The sequence below is a fragment of the Bos javanicus genome, chromosome 6 (genome assembly GCF_032452875.1).
Source record: "Bos javanicus breed banteng chromosome 6, ARS-OSU_banteng_1.0, whole genome shotgun sequence".
NCBI lineage: Eukaryota > Metazoa > Chordata > Mammalia > Artiodactyla > Bovidae > Bos > Bos javanicus.
This window is the reverse complement of record NC_083873.1, coordinates 89,967,933-89,987,746: the sequence shown is the minus strand read 5'-3', so window position 1 is coordinate 89,987,746 and position 19,814 is coordinate 89,967,933. Positions and strand designations below refer to the sequence as shown.

General features: G+C 39.8%; 1 protein-coding gene across 3 annotated transcripts in view; it reads left to right on the top strand.

The window, feature by feature from the left end:
• The window catches only part of BTC (betacellulin), a 49,844-nt gene extending 45,923 nt beyond the window's left edge, over positions 1 to 3,921 (top strand). For all 3 annotated transcript variants that reach the window (XM_061420482.1, XM_061420481.1, XM_061420480.1), the window contains one exon: positions 1,587 to 3,921. The gene's annotated coding sequence lies outside the window, so the exon portion shown is untranslated. The remainder of the gene's footprint in view (positions 1 to 1,586) is intronic.
• The last annotated feature ends 15,893 nt before the right edge of the window (positions 3,922 to 19,814 follow it).

Genomic DNA, 19,814 nt, shown 5'->3' with positions numbered 1-19,814 from the left:
TCAGTCTGGTTTCTTGTTCTGTGTGGTTGTGGTGGTTATTTTATATTCTTATAAAATATTATAAGATTTTGATATATTTTTCACTTGGGGACACAAATAAGAAAGATTTTAGTTTAGACATCTCACATTGAAAGGAAATAGCAAAAGCAGTGTTTTGATAATAACCATGTTTATGGAGCATTTACCACATTCCAAGCACTGCTCGAGGCTCTTTTAAATGTTCCATCATTTGAGATCCCAGCAGGAATCACAAATTCTCTCAGATGATCCAACAAAGACATTTTGATGAAGGGGCTGGGAGGGCAGGGTTGAGGGAACCTATAGGAATATTGAGGCTCCCAGAGTCTAGCAACTGCTGGAGGCTGTCCCCTACCTGTGCCTGAAAGGGCAGAAAAACACTTACCTTGCCGTTGAGAAGCTGGCTGTGCTCTAGGGCCCACCAGGCAGAAGCTGTAGCTATGGATGGGAGTAGCCATGGTCAGCACCTGAATAAGGAAGGAGGCAGGAGCGGGAGAAGAATATCCCCAAACCTCTGTCCTCTTGCCTTCAGATCTGCAGCAGGTACCTTTCACTAGCCAAACCCAGAGGAAAGAGAGCATCCACATTTGCTTGTACCAGAGTTCTTATGCAGAGAACTATTATTTCTGCCTTTCTGCTTACCATTCCCAGAGCTGGCTTCATCCTTGGCTAAGTCCTCTTAGGTCATAGAGGAAGCTAGCAGCAACCATGGCCACACACGGCCTTGTTCATCCAGCAGGAGAAAGTGGTGGCTTTCCATAGCTTACCCAGCAAAATCTCCTTTTCCAGAAATGCTCAACTGAACAATAGAATACAGTAAATGATTATCAAGAAATTATAATGTTCTTCTAGCTTATTATCAGAATGATATGAATGAATTGAAAACAAAAATGCTGACTCTGGAGGGTTTTGTTTTTGGTGTGTGTGTGTGTGTGTTTTATGAGATTGCAAGGAGAATAGGTGGCTCATGTCCTGAAAAACTTGGAGCTCCCTAAGGGTTTTGGCAAAGCCTTTTTAAAGGACAGGTGGGAGGTGGGATGGCTGGGTACATGATCAGCTTGTGCACAGTTCTCTGAATGGCTGATAATGAGGCAGCATGGTGGTGTCATAGGGATTAACATTATCAGTTTTTAGGCTCCAGTAGAAACTTGGGGCTACGTGTTCAGGGTCATCGGGTAGGTAACTTCTTCTATTTGGTGGGAGGTTTTCCCATTGGCAAAATAAGTCAGGAAATTTGCATCAAATACTATTAATTAGGTACTTGAGAGAGTACATAAAGCAGAGGATACGGGTGAAGGCAGGTCTCAGGAAGTCCCCATAGGGTCTGGCTCAGTTACAATTCCCCCCTTTTCTTATATATTCCTCAATCTTGAGGAGAACGAGTTTTGAAGAAGAAAAGGAATAAAGGTTCAGATAGAGAGGTTAATTAATAAACTTGACAGAGGTACCCACAGAGTACCCACAGTTTCCTGCTTGGGATTTGTGTTTTGGTTTTTTTTTGTAACTACATAATAAATTTCGTTTTAATGGCTTGCTCTTTTCTTTTTTTTCTTTCCTTTTTCCTATAGTCGATGAAGATTACTCCAGGTTGATGGCAAGTTACAAAGTATCTTCTTACTCATTTGAAAATGGACAGAATGTGTCTCAGGAAACAGCTAGCAAAATGAATTTTAAATAATGTATTTACTTTTTGTCTGTAATGTTGATTTGTGTTGTTTACTATTGTTTTTGTAATACTAAGTAATTTTATTATTATATAGTGTTTGGGAAAAGCACCCAGTTAAGCAGGGACATTTTAATAAACTTCCAATTCAGTTTTGTCACCAAAATTACTAGTCAAACAAAAAAGAAGAGTAGGAAGGAGTTTAGATCTTAGGAATTGCATTAATAATAAAACTACCATTTATCCAACACTTACTATGTGCTAAGAGTTTGAAATACACTATTTCCTGTAATTCCTTCAAAAACCTATGATTCTCATTTCTCGTGTATAGAAACAGGCCCTAAGAAGCTAAAGGACATTCCCTGGTGGCTCAGATGGTTAAGAATCTGCCTGCAATGCAGGAGACCTGGATTTGATCCCTGGGTCTTGCAGATATCCTGGAGAAGGGAATGGCAACCCACTCCAGTATTCTTACCTGGAGAATCCCATGGACAGAAAAGCCTAGCAGGCTACAGTCCATGGGATTGCAAAGAGGCAGATACAACACAAGAAGTTAAATGATCTAACCCAGATTTATTGAGTTAGGAATTGGTGGAGCTGAAATTGGAACCAATATTTAGCCAAGTTCAAAGTTTGCTGTTAACCATCATTTTTGTTCACTGGAGTTGTTGCAACCTAATGCACAATATAACCCAAGACTTTACACTAAACTGTGTTTGCAATGACTGAGGCACTGGTACATTTTCCTGCAGAAACTCAGATTGCAGAGTCCTGGATACATGTTAACTGTTACCATCATGCTTTCTATAGGCTTGACTTTCATTATGTTTCTTTGCTCCTTTGTAAATTCTCAGTGATATACATACATTTTTACATTTCTAAAGCAAACAGATTTGTTCCACAGTTTAGGAAAATGACAGAGATGGAAAGTAATTGCATGACCATCTTTAAGCTCCAAGTAAATGTTTATGCTTGCTAAAGGATAGATGAAGCGCTGGAAGAGGCTGTTTATCCTGGGGTAAATGGTCAGGGACATCACAACAGAGCCCAGGCAGGATGTATAAGGCATATCCTGATTTTTGTTCTTCTGGTGCTTCCCAGGTGACACTAGTGGTAAAGAACCCACCTGCTAATGCAGGATACTTAAGAGACACAAGTTCAATCCCTGGGTTGGGAAGATGCCCTGGAGGAGGGCATGGCAACCTATTCTAGCACTCTTGCCTAGAGAGTCCCATGGACAGAGGAGCCTTGTGGGCTGTGGTCCATAGGGTCACAAGGAGTCTAACACAACTGAAGTGACTTAGCACACAAGAAAGCAGTACCTGTGATTGCTCTCAGATGAATTTTAGTGCAATCAAATTATGACCATAGTCACCTGTTACTTGGGACCATCTTGCCAATGCTCCTTCAACTCCATATTACATTTAATGAAGATTCTTTTTAAATCTGAAAAAGCAGAATGTACATTTAGCCAAAATTCCATAGAATATGGAATTTCCTACATTGGCTGGGTGTATCATTTATAAAAACTGATGGCAGATATCCTCAAATTACTACAATTTTGCTATTGTGCCTATCAGCAAAACAGCTTTTCCAGAATCTTTGTAAATTCTAATTTGCAGTGTAGACTCCATGCCTGAAATGAAGCAGAGAATTCAGAGAAAAGGTGAAGTTGTGTATTACTTTTTATCACACACCGTATTTCAAGTGAGAATGAGGCTGTGCTTAAGTATAACACAGAAATAGGTCAAATATTAGTAAGAACTGAGTCAAACAATGGAGAAGGCAATGGCACCCCACTCCAGTACTCTTGCCTGGAGAATCCCAGGGACGGCGGAGCCTGGTGGGCTGCCGTCTATGGGGTCGCACAGAGTCGGACACAACTGAAGCGACTTAGCAGCAGCAGCAGCAGCAAGTCAAACAATGACCATCCTTGAATAGGGTCAGTTTCACCTGATTCATTTTGTATACACTCTTTTCAAAAGCTTCCTCTGAGTTTCTTCATGCTTTCTCTTTCTCAGTCTTTACTGATACTAAGAGTGCTTGAAACAAATGTTCGTTAGAGCATTTAAATTTTTAAAAAATGCTATAACTGTTTCTTCTTTCCTTAATCAAGGTTGGTTGACCAATGGAATCTCTCAAGGCAATTCAAGCTTGGAAATTATGTTCTGATGCTAAAATGTGTCTCTTGAAATTTGGTAGATCTGAACTACCAATAAAGAACTTCAAAGATTTTCCTATGTTTTTGAAATGCATTTTATAATTTTTTTTTTTTGCCTATACTGAATGACCTCATTTATGTAAACTGTCAGTATTACCATGTAATAAAATAAATTTATTTTTAAAACAAAGCAAATATATATTTGCTTAGGAATTTTCTATTGTTACCACACATTATTAGTAGAAATAAATTTGAACATTATTGCCTTACAAAACCTTGTGTTTTATAGCAACTATCATGAATACCGTTGAAGTAGTTTACTCTGACCATAAGTTTTCCTTGGAAACTAAAGAATTTGAAAATGTAGTAGATACTTATGAGACTGGTTACTCAGCAGCCTGGACATATTTTTTAACCTCACTCTGTGGTGCTAGTGGTAAAGAACCTGCCTGCCAATGCAGGAGACACAAGAGACGTGGGTTTGATCCCTGGGTTGGGAAATCCCCTGGAGAAGGGAATGGCAACCCACTCCAGTATCCCTGCCTGGAGAATCTCATGGACAGGGCAGCCTGGTAGGCTACCGTCCATGGGGTTGCAAAGAGTTGGAACCCCACAACTGAGCATGAGCACCAGCTGTATTTGGTTGGTCCAAGGTGGGCGATTAATGAAATTGGGCCAACTGGAGTCATTTCCTGGGAAATTGGGAACTTGAAATAAAGTTATCCTTCTTTGGGTTCTTGGAGTATACAGATGTGCAGTTCAAAGCTATTGACAGTCATGTTTTGTTCCACGAGGGCCAGAAAAGCAAAGAAATTGGTGAAAGAGGAACCGAGGTGAAAGGTGAATTTCCTGACAGTCTGAATTCCTGTCGCATGCAATCTCAGAGTTTAGCTTCATTCAGTTCCTGTGTGTAGCCTCCATGAGACCTGTCAGTATCTTTGTAATGAATTCCTTCTTTGGCTTAAACTAGTTCTATTTGGATTTCTATGACTTAGAACCAAGATCTTGACTAACTCCAGTGTATCATGAGATCATGGATGACAGTTTCTTAAAGCAGACATGACTTTGAAACAGTACTATCAAATAATGCCTTCAATTAGAGGAGCATTTCTAGCAATAATATTCCATTTATCACTGTATAGTCATTCAGGATAATGATTTCAGGGGAGCATGGAGACTAAGTAGACAGTCCAGCGAGCACTGATTGGGCATCTCCTGTAATTCTAGGCACCGTACCACCCACTGTGACAAATGTTAAGGAGAAATAAGACATGGTCCCTTGGACAGTCTACAATTTACTGGAGGAAACAGCTACTCAGTGATAATTTCAATATAGTTTCGCAGTCTAAGAGAGACTCAGGTACTATGGGATCAGAGAGGAGGATGACTTAGCCAGTTGAGAAGGAATCATGGAAGATTCTGGAGGGAAATTACATCTGAACTGATGACTGGCTCTGAGAATAAAGGTCTTTACCTCTTTACCCCATATCCCAGGTAAGGCCAGATAGTTCTTGGATCCTTAACAAATTCTACAGAATTTCTTGAAAAGCCTTATCAGTAGAAGGACTAGTGGGTGTTGCTATGAGAGACTATGAGAAGAGAAAGAATGAAGCCTTCATGCCTTGTTTCAGAATGTCCTGTACATGACAGGGTAAAGTATATGGGCATGTGAGCTGAGAGGTGAGATGTTTCTGCTTCCAATACTGTTACAGCAATGAGCTGAGATAGAGAGCTTTTGATTGCTTCCTGGAGTGGATTATTTCCACTCTATATTATTGACCACGGTGTTACATAGAGAGTAGAGTAAAATGTTCTGGGTCAAATAACCTGCTATGTGGAAAAGGCCCTGGTTTGTGCCAAATTTTATGAAGGAAGTCTAGGACACATTTTAGTGCCCATGGTTTTAAGACCAAGCTATTGCCTTAATGAAACCTTCATTCTAATATAGTCTGTATACACTACATTATGAGAACCTAAATATATTGGGGCATTGCTGTCATTCTTTCATTCAAAAATATTTGTTAAGTACCTACTAAGTGCCAAGTACCTTGGGTCCTGGGACCTCATCAGTGGACAAATAGTGACCTCAGGGTCACTAGCTTATGTTGTAGTGGATATAATCCTTCACAGCACTGAAGTTAAAACAGGGCTTATCCAAGAAGTTATGTTATCCAGAGGACACTGTCAGACTTTCAACCTATACCGCTGTCTTGGAGCGTGAAGCTCAAGATGAGCATTCCCAGAACTCAGTATATGGTGAGAGAAAGTTTTCTTTTTACCCCCAAGTAATTTACGTATTTTAATAATAACTGTCAGGAGCAAAAAAAAAAAAGTTTGTTTCTTCGCTGCAAGAATCTTGGTTTATACAATCTTTTTTGTTATGGTTGATGAATGTGGGCGCTACATTCGGACATCTGTTCTTCAAAGACTCTTCTATGCCTCAAAGTATTTTTCTGCAAAGAAACCTGTTCCCATGTGACCTGCTTCGGCATTTGAGCACTGACACTGGAACATAACGTGCGAATAGTCTATTCCTGTCTCTCTGCTAATGTGACTTGATCCTGAGACTGTGTATCTTATAATAACATCTAGTTTGCACTTTTGCAAGTTCATTCAGCCTTGGGACCTGTCAGCTTTTGGTGTCTGAAGTAGTCTGAAATTCTGTATTAGAAAACTAAACCAATGCTATAACTCTAAAAACAAAATCAGCAATTATTTTTCAAGAGATAAATTATGTTTGTGCTATTGGAAATTTCAAAATGTGGGTATCTACGAACATTTATGCAACAATTACAGCCAGTACTTGTATTATAAAGGAAATGTTAAACGTGTTTCCAAGGACATTCTCCTTCACTTTTTCTTATTCTTACTCGAGTTTCAGTTACCAGGAAAGAAGTGCAACAGAAGTACTTCAGTAGGTGTTTTCCCTTTTCTCCTTTTTCAGCTTATTTAAATAAAAACAAAACAAAACAAAAAAACAGAACTTCACAGATACAGAACTCAGTGTTACTTGCTGCAGAAAGTGTAATTATTCTTGTATGATGTGTGCAGAATAATAAAATATTTTGAAGCTCTGTGATCCAAGCTGGATGACAACTTTGTCATATGCTGGTTTTAGAAAGAAGTGAGAGAGAATCTTTTTCTGACTTGCTCTATAAAACCATTTTTATATTACTGCCATGTGTAAACTAATTTTAATAAAGCTGTTTCTAGCATATTCTTTTTTTTTTAATACCCTAGGAACATTTGTTTACTCAATGATCCAGAACTAGCAACTCTAAAAAAATAATTTGCACGGTGCTTTTTGTTTGTTGATTGGTCTTGATTTACTCCTGAAGATAACCTGGTCTTGCATTGTGTACAGTCACCCCTCTGTCTCATAGCTTCAACTGCACACCAAAGTATCTGAACTCTAATCTGATCCTTCTGTAAATGGCATAGGGTTGGGAGAAACTTGCTTCTTAACTATTATAACATAAAGGTTCTGAGCACAAGATCATAATTCAGACAGATTTGGGCTTCAATCCCAGGTAACTTACTATGAACCCCTGGGCAAGTTACTTAACCTTACTAATGTTTTCATCAGCAAAGTGAAAATAAATAATAAATAGGGTGGGCTGAGAGGATTAGATGAGACCATGCCAGTAACATGCTTAGCCTAGCACCTGGAATATTTTTAGTATTCTCTAGGTAAAGGTTCAAGTAATATTAGTTATTATTAGAAAGATCAATAATACTAAGGATGATGGTGGTGATGATACTGATGTTCTCTGATCACCCTTATGGAAAACAAGGAATTCTTTTCTGAACTTAAATTGCTGCACTGATACAGTAAAAGCTCTCTGTATTTTCAAGAGTTCATGATCCCCAGGAATGTCAATCTACTCTTGTCTGAACAAGCCATGTTTAGGTAGAGATTCCAACTCAGTGACTGGCCCTACGCAACTGCTCATTTCTCTCCCTGTATTCTTCCTCTCTCCCTTCTCCATTTCTTCCTTGAAAGTACCCAATGAGAAGAATTAAGGAAGAATTATTACAATGCTATTGAAAGTAATGGAAGAGCTATTAATTTTTAAACTATGCTGAGTTCAGCTTGTTATTTTTGGAAGTGGGGTAGGACTTTTACCATTTGTAAGCTCAACATTACTTGAATTGAGTATAGTTTGACTCCGGGCCTGGGAATAACCTTTCCTATTGATTATTCACCATGTTCTTGCATAGTTAGAATTATCGTACACATTTATACAAGTACGAACTTAAGGCTCAGGAAGCTTTAGTCCCCTCCCAGACCACATTGTTAGTAAATCATTGTCACTTGCCTCTTAGGTATATTCCTTGATTTCCATAAGAGTGGTCAGAAAACACCAGAATCATCACCACTATCACCCTTAATATTATTGATCTTACTAATAATAACTGATATTACTTGAAATTTTACCTGCATGTATGTGTGCGAAATTGCTTCAGTCATGTCCAGCTCTTGAGACTCTATGGCCTATAGCCTGACAGGCTTCTCTGTCCATGAAATTCTCCAGGCAAGAATACTGAAGTGGGTTGCCATGCCCTCCTCCAGGGGATCTTCCCAATCCAGTCACTGAACCCATGTCTCCTGCGGCTCCTGCAACCCAATCCTCCTGCAGGAGGATTCTTTATCACCGAGCCACCAGGGAAATATGAACCTTTACCTAGAGAATGCTTAAAATATTCCAGTCGCTAGACTAAACATTTTGCTGGCACTATCTTGGTACCTCAGAATTTGCAATAAAAGTACAACTGAAATTATCTACCTTCCAAAAGGAAAGAAACAGAAATTTGTTTTAGAGTCTGCCAATTAGCTCAATAAATTCCCCCTAAGACTATGTGGCGGACAAAACTTTGAGACATTTTAAAAAGTGAAAACTGAACAGGAATAAAATAAGAGGGTTCTGTAACAACCAGCTGAATATGTTTTTATTTGTTTTTAAAATTCAGCGTCTCAGCCAGGTTGAATAGGCTTAGCTGACTTTTCTTAAACCTGTTAAAATATCTGGAAATAAGAAAGGACACTGACTAAAACACAGATAGATTTAGCAACAGGGCATGCTACTAACTCAAGGCACGCACATAAGACTCTTCCTGGAGAGTACTTACTTTGATAGGATAAAATAATTATTTGAGCCACAAAAGATATGAGGAAATAAACAGCCTGTAAAGTATTTGCCTATTCCAGAAGCTTTTGCAAATAATGAAGTATAATACAAATAGTTTTAATTTAAAAACATTTTTCTGATACCCCAAATTGACTCCACATTGCTCGAGTGCATTGAATCAATGGAACTTAATTAGTTTAAACCTCACCCATCTAGAATTTGTCACTACTTAGGCATGGACTGGGCAGATATTTACCTTCATGAAAATGAAAAAATAGTATTTTTAAAACAACATTCAGTAGATGTCAATGTTATAAACCCTTCCAGTACATTGAAAATGTTATTTCAGCAGCAAAACTTTTTTTCATAGTAAATCATCACCTCATGTGACATCAGTACATGTTTAAAATCAGACTTGTCATTTTTATAAACTACCTTCAGATCCTAATCCAACTGGTTAAATATTACCAGAAGCTGACAACAGGAATGTGCATAAAAGTGTTGTTAAGTGCAGGGAGAATGCCAGTCTAGGTTCAATGCACGATGCTGGACGCTTGGGGCTGGTGCACTGGGACGACCCAGAGGGATGGTATGGGGAGGGAGGAGGGAGGAGGGTTCAGGATGGGGAACACATGTATAATTTTTTTTAATTAAAATTGAATAAAAAAAAAAAAGAAAGGAGAACAACATACAGTGTATTTCTTTCAAATAGGAGAAAAGACATATTCACAAAGTTACAATAAAAAGCCAAATAAGTTCTATTTATTCATCCAGTGAATATTCAGCACATCTCTATGCATAGCATGGTGCCAAGAGATCAGGATAAAAGAATGAACTAGACTTAGCCCTGTCCCACAGAATTTTACTCTCTAGCAGCGAAGATGAAAGTTTTATACATACAAATAATGCCTTGCCAGTATGGACTAGGGATTTAGGGATTATGGAAGACTTCTCAGAAGAGGTGGTATTTATCTAGGGCTGGAAGAGTGAGTGGGATGCAGAAGACAGAAATTCGAGTGCCTGGCTTAGTGCAGATGAGAGCGTTGGGGAATCCATGATTGATTAAGGAGGGGAGAATATGCTTCTTTAAATGCTCTGACATAATGTTTGTATGGATGATGGTGGTGAACAGGACAAGTGTACATCCAACCAAAAGGAATGTCTGCTTCCAAATGGAATGTATGCTTCCCAATGGGCCAAGTGTTCTTTAGGATGTCTATGGTCAATGGGTGTGTGGTACCCATTTCATACCATATGGAGTATACCATAAATCAGAGGCACTGTGTAAATTGTCAAAAGTACAATGAGTGTTCAGCAGTGATATACTAGATTATTGACAGTGACATATTTAGGCCTGGGGCAAAAAGAAAAACGTGAGTCCCTGTATACACTTATCAAAACATCCTTTTACATTTTGAATCAAGAAAAAAACATATAATGAAAACTCTGTAATAACAAAGCATGACTGTACATGTGAATACACATGACTAATCGATAAAGGTCTGCATTGCCCACTCTGTTCACAGGCCCTCCTCAGTGCTCAAGAATTTGTCCTGCTGGGGACCTGATGGCAGCAGGCCTGGAACTGCAGGCTGTCTGAAGGCAGAGTGTTTCTGTTGCATAATAATGCAAGGTTGTAAAATAAATAACCACTGGTTATTGGTTGGTGGGTCTTTAATTCTAATTTAGATAGTTTATTCATCATGGATTTTTTTTGCGTGAATTTTGATTAAAAAAAATCACATTGCACATTATTTATCTTCAATCCTCTGTTTATTGGCACCTCCTTTAATTTTGGTCTAGAGCAAGTGTCAGGCTCACTCCCCTCATCCTAATCCCATAGCTGGTTATTGACAAAAGGAAGAAGAAACTAAATGCAGCAGGTTCTCCATGCAACTTTCCATAAACAAACAACTACAAAATCTCCACGACAACTTAATGAATTTTACATTTCATTATTCCCAATATCATTCTAGAGATGTAATAAGGTCTTTAGATTGAGTTTAAATGTGAACTCTATTCCTTGCTAGTGAAAAGTCTTTGGACAAATCATATACATTTCCTGGGCTTCCCGCGTGGCTCAGTAGTAAAGAACGTACTTGGAATGCAGGAGACATAGGAGACTTGGGTTTAGTCCCCAGGTTGGGGAAGATCCCCTGGAGGAGGAAATGGAAACTCACTCTAGTATTCATGTCTTGGAAATCCCATGGGCAGAGGAGCCTGGTGGGCTGCAGTCCATGGGGTCGCAAAGAGTCAGACACGGCTGAGCAACTGAGCACGTGAGCTCACACAGTTCTTAATCTGTAAATTTGATACAGTAATACTCATTGCATCACATGTTGGTGGCAAGCATAATTGAAACACTGCTCATGAAAACTCCTGGCCAGAGCTCGCTGTGTGGGCGTTTGACCTGTGCAACACACTGGACCTTGTTCTAAGAATGGCTCCACACAAGTGCTTGGTACTTTCATTGGGCACCAGAACCCACAAATTATGTAGCTGGTCATAGTCACGGCAGAGTAGGCACTCATAAAACCATGATGGATCTTGTTATAATGCAGTTGATTTGTGGACATGTGTGTGTGCTCAGTCATGTCTGACCTTTTGCCACCCCACAGATTGTAGCTTGCCAGGCTCCCCTGTCTATGGAATTTCCCAGGCAAGAATACTGGAGTGGATTGCCATTTCCTCCTCCAGGGTATCTTCTCTACCCAGATATTGAACCTCCCTACCTCCTGCATTGCAGGAGGATTCTTTACCTGTTGAGCCATCAGGGAAGCCCTGATTTGTGCACACACACATATTTAATGATTCTTGCCCTGTGCTTAGCCCATGAGGATATGTTGGTTTAAAGAAAAAAAAAATTTGTTAGTTATGGCCTTTATCTCCTGTTTAGGAAAACCAGAATGGAATGGAAGGATACAAGAGACAATTGGGAGGTTTCACTGATGGTGATTTTAAATGCAATTCTACTTTGGGGAAAACAAACTTACTTCCTTCTTTTTGAATTGTCCCAATGCTAGAGATATACCCAGTCCAGGAAGGAGGTCCCCAGTCCCTCAGAGTTATATTACCATCCATTAGAAGCAGGGTCTTTCCTGCTCATGTTAAACTGGTCTACTCTAAGACAAGTATCTCCTTCAGCACCTGCATGCCTCAGTCATGGACAACATTCTATAGCTCTCAGATCATGTCCAGTCCTTAAGGTATCCATTCGTCAGCATCTTTTGGAGTATCTGAATCACCAAGGGGGTTATGTTTCACGATTATCCCCTCTTCCATAAACTTCCCAGCAACTGGGCTGCTTTCACCATTTCAACACCTTAATATGAAAGGTCTGTTTCTTTTTTTATTTTTATTAAGCAATAAAATTGAATGGAATCTAGACACAAAGTCTGGCTGATGATTTCATTGGTTTGATCCCTTATTCCTGTAGCAACTTTTTTCAGTGGCCAAACAAAAGCTGATAATCTTCTGAGCCAAAAAGTCCAAAGGTTTAGGATCACAAAGTCCTGCCTATTCCTGGGAGGGAAGAGAAATATATTTGAACAATCTCTAGCAGCATATTCATTCACTCTGGGTTAACAATGTAATTTTATTTCCCAATGGATCACTCAGTGCCATCCTCAATAAGTCATTCTTCCCCATAGATGAGGCAGAGGACATTAAGTACAGTGTAAAGAACTATTATGTGGAAGGTTTTTAAAATGATTTATCTCTATATTGCAAAATGATTACCACAATAAGTTAACATCCATTATCTCACGTAGTTACAAAAACATTTTTCTTGTGATTAGAACTTTTAAATTCTACTGTCTTAGCAATTTTCAAAAATATAATACAGTATTATTAACTATAGTCACCTTGCTAAACATTACATTCCCAGGACTTATTCATCTTATAATTGGAAGTTTCTACCTTTGACCACCTTTAGCCATTTCTTATTTTCTAATATTTTTATAACTTTGGAGTGTGTCTTTAGTTTCCTGTAGAAAGGTTCAGGCTGAGATCAAACTAACCATTTTCCTTCTGGGTCATTGTCTGTGTGGAGATGCTCTGGAGTGACCTCAGTAGTCCACCTTGAAGAGGAGACCAGTCAGCCTGTGACCAGAAGATATAGGGTTACTCATTCTCTTCCTGTTCCAAGTGCTGCCTCACCCACTTTTCCTCAAAGCAATCTGTGTTGAACACCCACTACGGTGTACCCATTTCATCTCTGAAGAGATTTCTGTGGTTATTCTGAAACTATTCAGTTTAAGAACAGGTAGGAAGGAATTTGGACCCAATCAGTGTCATGCTGGGCCTTCAGAGGAACTCCTATCCCCTAATTCTTCCTTTCCACTCCCCCTCCCCATCTCACAGTATTCTCCTTTCAAGTGCCCTCTCTTTTCCCCATTTTCTAGGATATAATTCCTCTTTTCTAATCAAAGCCCAGGGCAATTTACAAAATCATTTTAATTCTTTTCAAAATACCAAGGGCATTTCTCACAAAACTAGAGCAAATGATTTTAAAATTTGTATAGAGGCACAAAGGACCCTGAATAACCAAGGCAGTCTTGAGAAAGAAGAACAGAACTGGGGGAGTCATTGTCCCTGATTTTGGACTATGCTACAAAGATACAGTAATCAAAGAAGCATCGTACTGGCAGAAAAACAGACCCATAGATCAACGGAACAGAATAGAGAGCCCAGAAATAAACCCACACATTTATGGTCAATTAATCTATGACAAAGGAGGCAAGAATATACAATGGAGAAAAGTCAGTCTCTTTAATAAGTGATGCTGGGAAAACTGGGTAGCTACATGCAAAAGGATGAAGTTGGAACATTCTCTAACCACATACAAATATGAACTAAAAAATGGATTAAAGACCTAGATGTAAAACTGGAAATTATAAAATTCCTGGAAGAAAACATAGGCAGAATTATCATTGACATTAATTACAGCAATGAATTTTTTGATTTGCGTCCAAAGGAAATAAAAGTAAAAATAAACAAATGAGGCCTAATTAAACTTAAACTTTTCACAATAAAGGGAACCGTAGAAAAAACAAAAAACAAACTGCTGAATGGGAGAAAATACTTATAAATAATATGCCTGATAAAGGGTTAATATACAAAATTTATAAGCAACTCATACAGCTCAACATCAGGAAAACAAACAATTCAATTAAAACATGGGCAGAAGACCTGAAGAGACAGTTTTCCAAAGAAGAAATGCACAAATAGGCACGGGAAAAGATGCTCAACATCATTAATAATCAGAGAAATGCAAATTTAAACCACAATGAGATATCACTTCACACCTGTCAGAGTAGTGATCATCAAAAAGAACATGAATAACAAATGTTGATGAGAATGTAACTTGGTGCAGCCACTGTGGGAAAGCGTATAAAAGTTTCTCAAAAACTAAGAATGGAACTGCCATGTGACCCAGTGGCTCAACTCCAGGGTATATATATGCAAGGAAAATGAGAATGCTAATTTGAGAGGATACATATATCCCAATGTTCATAGCAGCACTATTTACAATAGTCAAGATGTGGGAACAACATGTGTCCATCAACAGATGAATCGATAAAGACAATGTGATGTATAATATATAACGGAATACTACTCGGCTATAAAGGACTTCCCTGGTGGCTCAGTGGTAAAGAATCCACCTGCCAATGCAGGAGATGTGGGTTTGATCCCCTGGAGAAGGAAATGGCAACTCACTCCAATATTCTTGCCTAGGAAATCCCATGGACAGAGGATCCTGGTGGACTATAGTCCATGGGGCCACAAAGAGTCAGACAGAACTGAGCAACTGAACATGCACACGCTCAGCTATAAAAAAGAATGAAATTTTGCAGCAACAAGGATCGACTGGGAAGGCAGTATGCTGGATGAAATGGGTCAGACAGAGAAAGACAAATGCTGTGGGATATCACTTATATGTGGACTCTAAAGGGTAAAACAAAATGGTAATATATCAAAATAGAAACAGACTCACCAATGTGGAGAGCACACTAGTGGCTGTCAAGATGGGGAAGGAAGAAGCGAGGAGCAGGAAAGAGGGGATTGGGAGGTGCAGACTATTATGTATGGAATAAATAAGCTACAGGGATGTGTTCTGCAGCATGGGGTGTATAACCAACATTTTGTGATCACTGTAGGTGGAATGTAACCTTTGAAAGTTGTGATGTACACCTGGAACTTACATAGTCTCGTGCATCAACTATACATCAAAAAAAGACCAAAAAGTCCCATATATGCACATAACAAAACAAAAAATCAACAATCAAAAAATTTAAGTTTCCTCAGGTCCCTCTACGGTCTTGCAAGTTTAGCAGTCTTATCCACTGAATACCTGTGTCTTTTCACACACACACAAAGAGTTCTGGGCTTTGTCTCAGTGTCTGTTGGCTTCTTTCCTGTCCCCTCCCAGAGAAGGAGGAGAAATATGAAGGGCTTCCAACATCCCCCTGTTAAACTTCTAACAAAGCAGACCTTGCCACTAGAAGCAATGCCCCTTCGCCAGGCCCCTCCAAGAGAGTCTCCCTTTTATTAATAAGCTTATCACTCCATTTCTTGAAGGCTCATAAAGTGGCATTATTTTGCTGAGCAAACATTTCTGCCTCCCATTCCCATCCCCTTAGTTATATCACTAAGCATTTTCTCTTAAATAAAGAGCACCTAGGGAAAGGGGCTGGGGAGGTGGAATCCACTTCACTACTGGGCTTTAGGTAAGGTTCATATTTCAGGAGGCATATTTCATGGGTGGAATATCAACATGTGAGAGGGAAGGGGGAAGGAGTGCTCTTGAAGGCGACAACAATTACAAATAAGATCACAAAGATCACATAAATAAATGTGGTGCACAATTGGAGAAGGCTATGTGGGCAAGGTTGCCAGATAAGAGAAAGACATTCAGTCAAATGTGAATTTCATATAATCACCAAATAACATTTTCATATAAGTATGTTCTAAACATTGCCATTTAACTGAACATCCTGTATTTTTTGTTTTCTAAATCTGGCCACCCTAGAATGAAGAGCAGATCGTGGGGTGTTGAGGGAAATATACTTGAAGATGAGGCTGTCAGGTAGGGGAAGGGCAAGATCATGGTGGCCTGATATGTCATGCTAAGTATTATTGGATTTCACTGGATGGGAAAGACAAAAGGCTTTGAGCAGACAAGTGACATGAAAATACATATTATTTAGAGAGAATTCTGTAGGGTTGTGAGCAATAAATTGGAAACCTGAAAGACATAAGGCAGAAGAAATGACAGGAGCTAGAAGTGGAAGGCATAAATATAAAGTCTGTGAAATACTTAGGACATTTTGGTGAGAGAATGAACATAATCTTTGTGACCTGTTGAATTTGGAGATGTGTAAGAGTAGAGTGAGAGAGAAGACTGACATCATAGCTCTTCACTGATGACCTGGCAGGTCTCGGTATGATTGGGATATGGATTGGAGGAGGAGGGGCAAGGAGTGGGGGAGGTTTGGTGAGGTAGTAAACATAATGAACTCGATTTCCAAAAATGGGATTTTGAGGACTCTGGGAGCATCTTTGTAGAGAACTCAGTGAGCAACTGGGAATGTAGAGCTGGAGGTCAAGGAAAGTCTGGGTCAAGACAAAGACAAGCCTTGAGCAGGGGAAAGACATAACTGAGTCATAGCCTCAAGAAGAAGCATCTATAAGTACTGGAGATGGACAAAGAAGCACAGATGTGGAGGTCATGAGGGGAAGCTGGGAGGGTCTGCAGCATATCAATGTGCAGTAATAACATGAAAGTGGAAATGGAGCAACAAGGGGTAAAACTGAGATCATACTTCAAAAGAAAACAATTAGGAACTGACATTAAATAGTTGGGAACAAATGAGAAAAGGAGGAGACAGGTGCAGTTGATGTTGTGAACAAGGGAGATTGGAACACAAAAATGCCATGTGCATGACAGCAAGAGCCAGTGAGGCGGGAGCTGACTTTAGGGAGAGAAGGCAAGTTCTGTTGTACATTGATTGGGTTGCAAGTTGTCTTTAGAACATCCAAGTTAAGGTGTCTGGCTGGTGGTTGCAATATCTAAATCATACACAAGGGTTGAAAATAAAGATTTTGCAAGGGGGTGGTAAGTAAGTGCTGTAAGTGGATGGTATTTCACCATAAATGTAGAGCCGGCATCTTAGCCCTCAGAGATATTATGAAATCTTTGAAAAGAAATGAAAATTTGTGTGTTACAGTACAAAAAAAATGCAATTCACACTCCAAATTGGCTGTTCCAGGAAAAAAAATCTCACAAATTAATTCAGTCCATTACTGATGATTTTTTTTTCTCTCTTGAGTGCTCATATGCTAGGAAGTGGGAAAACAAGCTAATGAAACATCCAATCTGGTTTAAACTTAGTCCAACTGTATAATGTAAACAGTTTCTTCCAGAAACTTTCTGCATCGCTTGGAATACAAAACAGGCTTTCAGAGAACTGCCATCTCTTCTCATTTCTTTCACAAAGGTGATGTGCAGTGGGCAAGGAAAGGGACTTTGGCCCCACATAGATCCTTGGGTTGTTCTGGCAGAAATACCCAGAGCTGCTGGAGGCCTGTCCCCTGGCCTGACTGTGATATATTCTACCGGCCTTGGATGCTGTATTCCTATGAAGGCAACCACATGTTCCTATCTGATGGCTCTGATATGATCCCAGGGAGCAGCAACTATCCTGTTCATGATGATCTGACTTCTCATATCTCTCGGCTTCTACCCCTCATCCTCCACCTGGCCTCTGATCGCGTGGTCCATCACAGTCTCCATAGAGTTACCTACTCTGCTTCAGCAGGCCACATGGCTCAGTGACTAGCTCTCAACTCAGCATCCAGACCACAAGGAAGCTGATGCCTGCAGGGAAACTAAGATTCCTGGTTGGCAGTAGCTGACTATCATGGACAGGGAAGACGGGGCAGGCTAGTGTCCTCAGTGAGGCAAAAAGAGAAAAGTAAAATGAATACCCCTCCCCCATACATACTCACATGCATTTTCCTATATTGGAGGTCTTTAGGTTTATCAGACCCTCAAAGTGATCTATTACACCATCAAGTGTTAAAAACTTTCATAGAAATAAAGGTGGAAAAGTTTGGGTAAAGTCTTAAAGCCAATTGAGAAGAAAAAGGGTCCAGCCTTGGGACAGAAAGAAAGGTCAGAGTTGGGAAGAGAACAAAGAAAGTGCACTGGGAGGAAAACCAAAGGAAAAGAGGAAGGGAACAAGCATGAGCGGGTGACCTGTGGTGGCGTACGCTTAAGGATGAAACTAAGGAAAAGCCAGAGGTTTTGATCTGTTTTCTAGATAATATAGGAAGTTGTAATTTTTACCCTTTTGCAGACAAGACCTCTTGGAGTAAAGCTTGCAAGAGTCAGCTCTTAGTGTGTGTATTTAGTCATTCAGTCATGTCCGACTCTTTGTGACCTTATGGACTGTAGCTGACCAGGCTCCTCTGTCCATGGGATTCTCCAAGCAAAAATACTGGAGTGGGTTGCCATGCCCTCCTCCAGGGGACCTTCCTGACCCAGGGATTGAACCTGTCTCTTGTGTCTCCTGCATTGGCAGGCGGGCTTTTTACCACTAGCGCCACCTGTGCAGTCCAGTGGGACAGTGATGACCCTCAAAAACATCAACTTCCTTTTGCTTTAATTATTGATATCAATAGAATCGACTTATTAATGTTGTTTCCCAGAAAGTTAATGCCAAGACAGGAATATCTTAGTGTTTTATTTTCCCTTCACCTAAAAACAGACTTAGATGAGCACTTGGCCACAACTGTTTATTTGGGAACTATTAATAGTTCTAGGATATACAAGTGAGAAAGTGGGAAAAAATGAGGTAGAGAAATGAAAGAAGCTTCAGAAGGGCATGTTGGTGAGAGAATTTCTGTTGTGGACAATGCGATTAATCCCATTTGGATCCATGAAGGAGCCATGTGGAGTGCCCCTCAGAAGTGTCCCGTGAAGACTTGGGTTGAGATGGAGTTTCTGTCTACAGACATCTTTGTTCCTTGGTTGAGGGTTAAATCCCTTGTACTTTTGGGTGGTCCTGTTCACAGGTAGAGAAATCTCTTATGCTTCTGGAGAGAGCCTTCAGGCAGAGAAGCAAAAAACTGGAGGCATGTGATGTGGGAAGATAGTGTTACTATGTCTGTGGAAATGTTGTTCAGGTGGTGGTGGCTTGGGAACATGACTTTCCAGCAATCCTGCCAGCCTCTCTCTTCTGTTTCACTGCAGTGACAGGGGTAGAAGTCAGGGGACAGAAGGATGAGAGGGAGGGCGAGAGGAGTGGATGGAAACAAGATACCCTCAGAGTATGAAGGCAAGCAGTGGAAATGGCTAGAATTGAGCCAGGGTCCTCAGAGAAGATCCCCACATCATTCTTGTGTTTATTCTCTCCTTCTTCCCTGCCACCCTCCCTTGCATCTACTCTTTATCTCTTTGTCCCACTTCTTCCTCCTCTTCTTATAATTGATTTGAATTTAGCTCATCTTTCAGATAATGCCTACCACAAAGTTGAAACACTTACATCAGCTATTTTTTAAATTTTATTTTATTTTTTAACTTTACAAAATTGTGTTAGTTTTGCCAAATATCAAAATGAATCCGCCACAGGTATACATGTGTTCCCCATCCTGAACCCTCCACCCTCCTCCCTCCCCATACCATCAAAGGCTCTAGCCTAAAGTATTCCCACAAAATAATAATAATAAAAAAGATTATTTCTTTAAAATGACCTCTCTCCAGACTGTTTCCCGCCCTCCAGGCTGAGCAAAAGCAATCACCTGCCTTCAGCAAATACACATGGAAAATTGCCCAATAAAT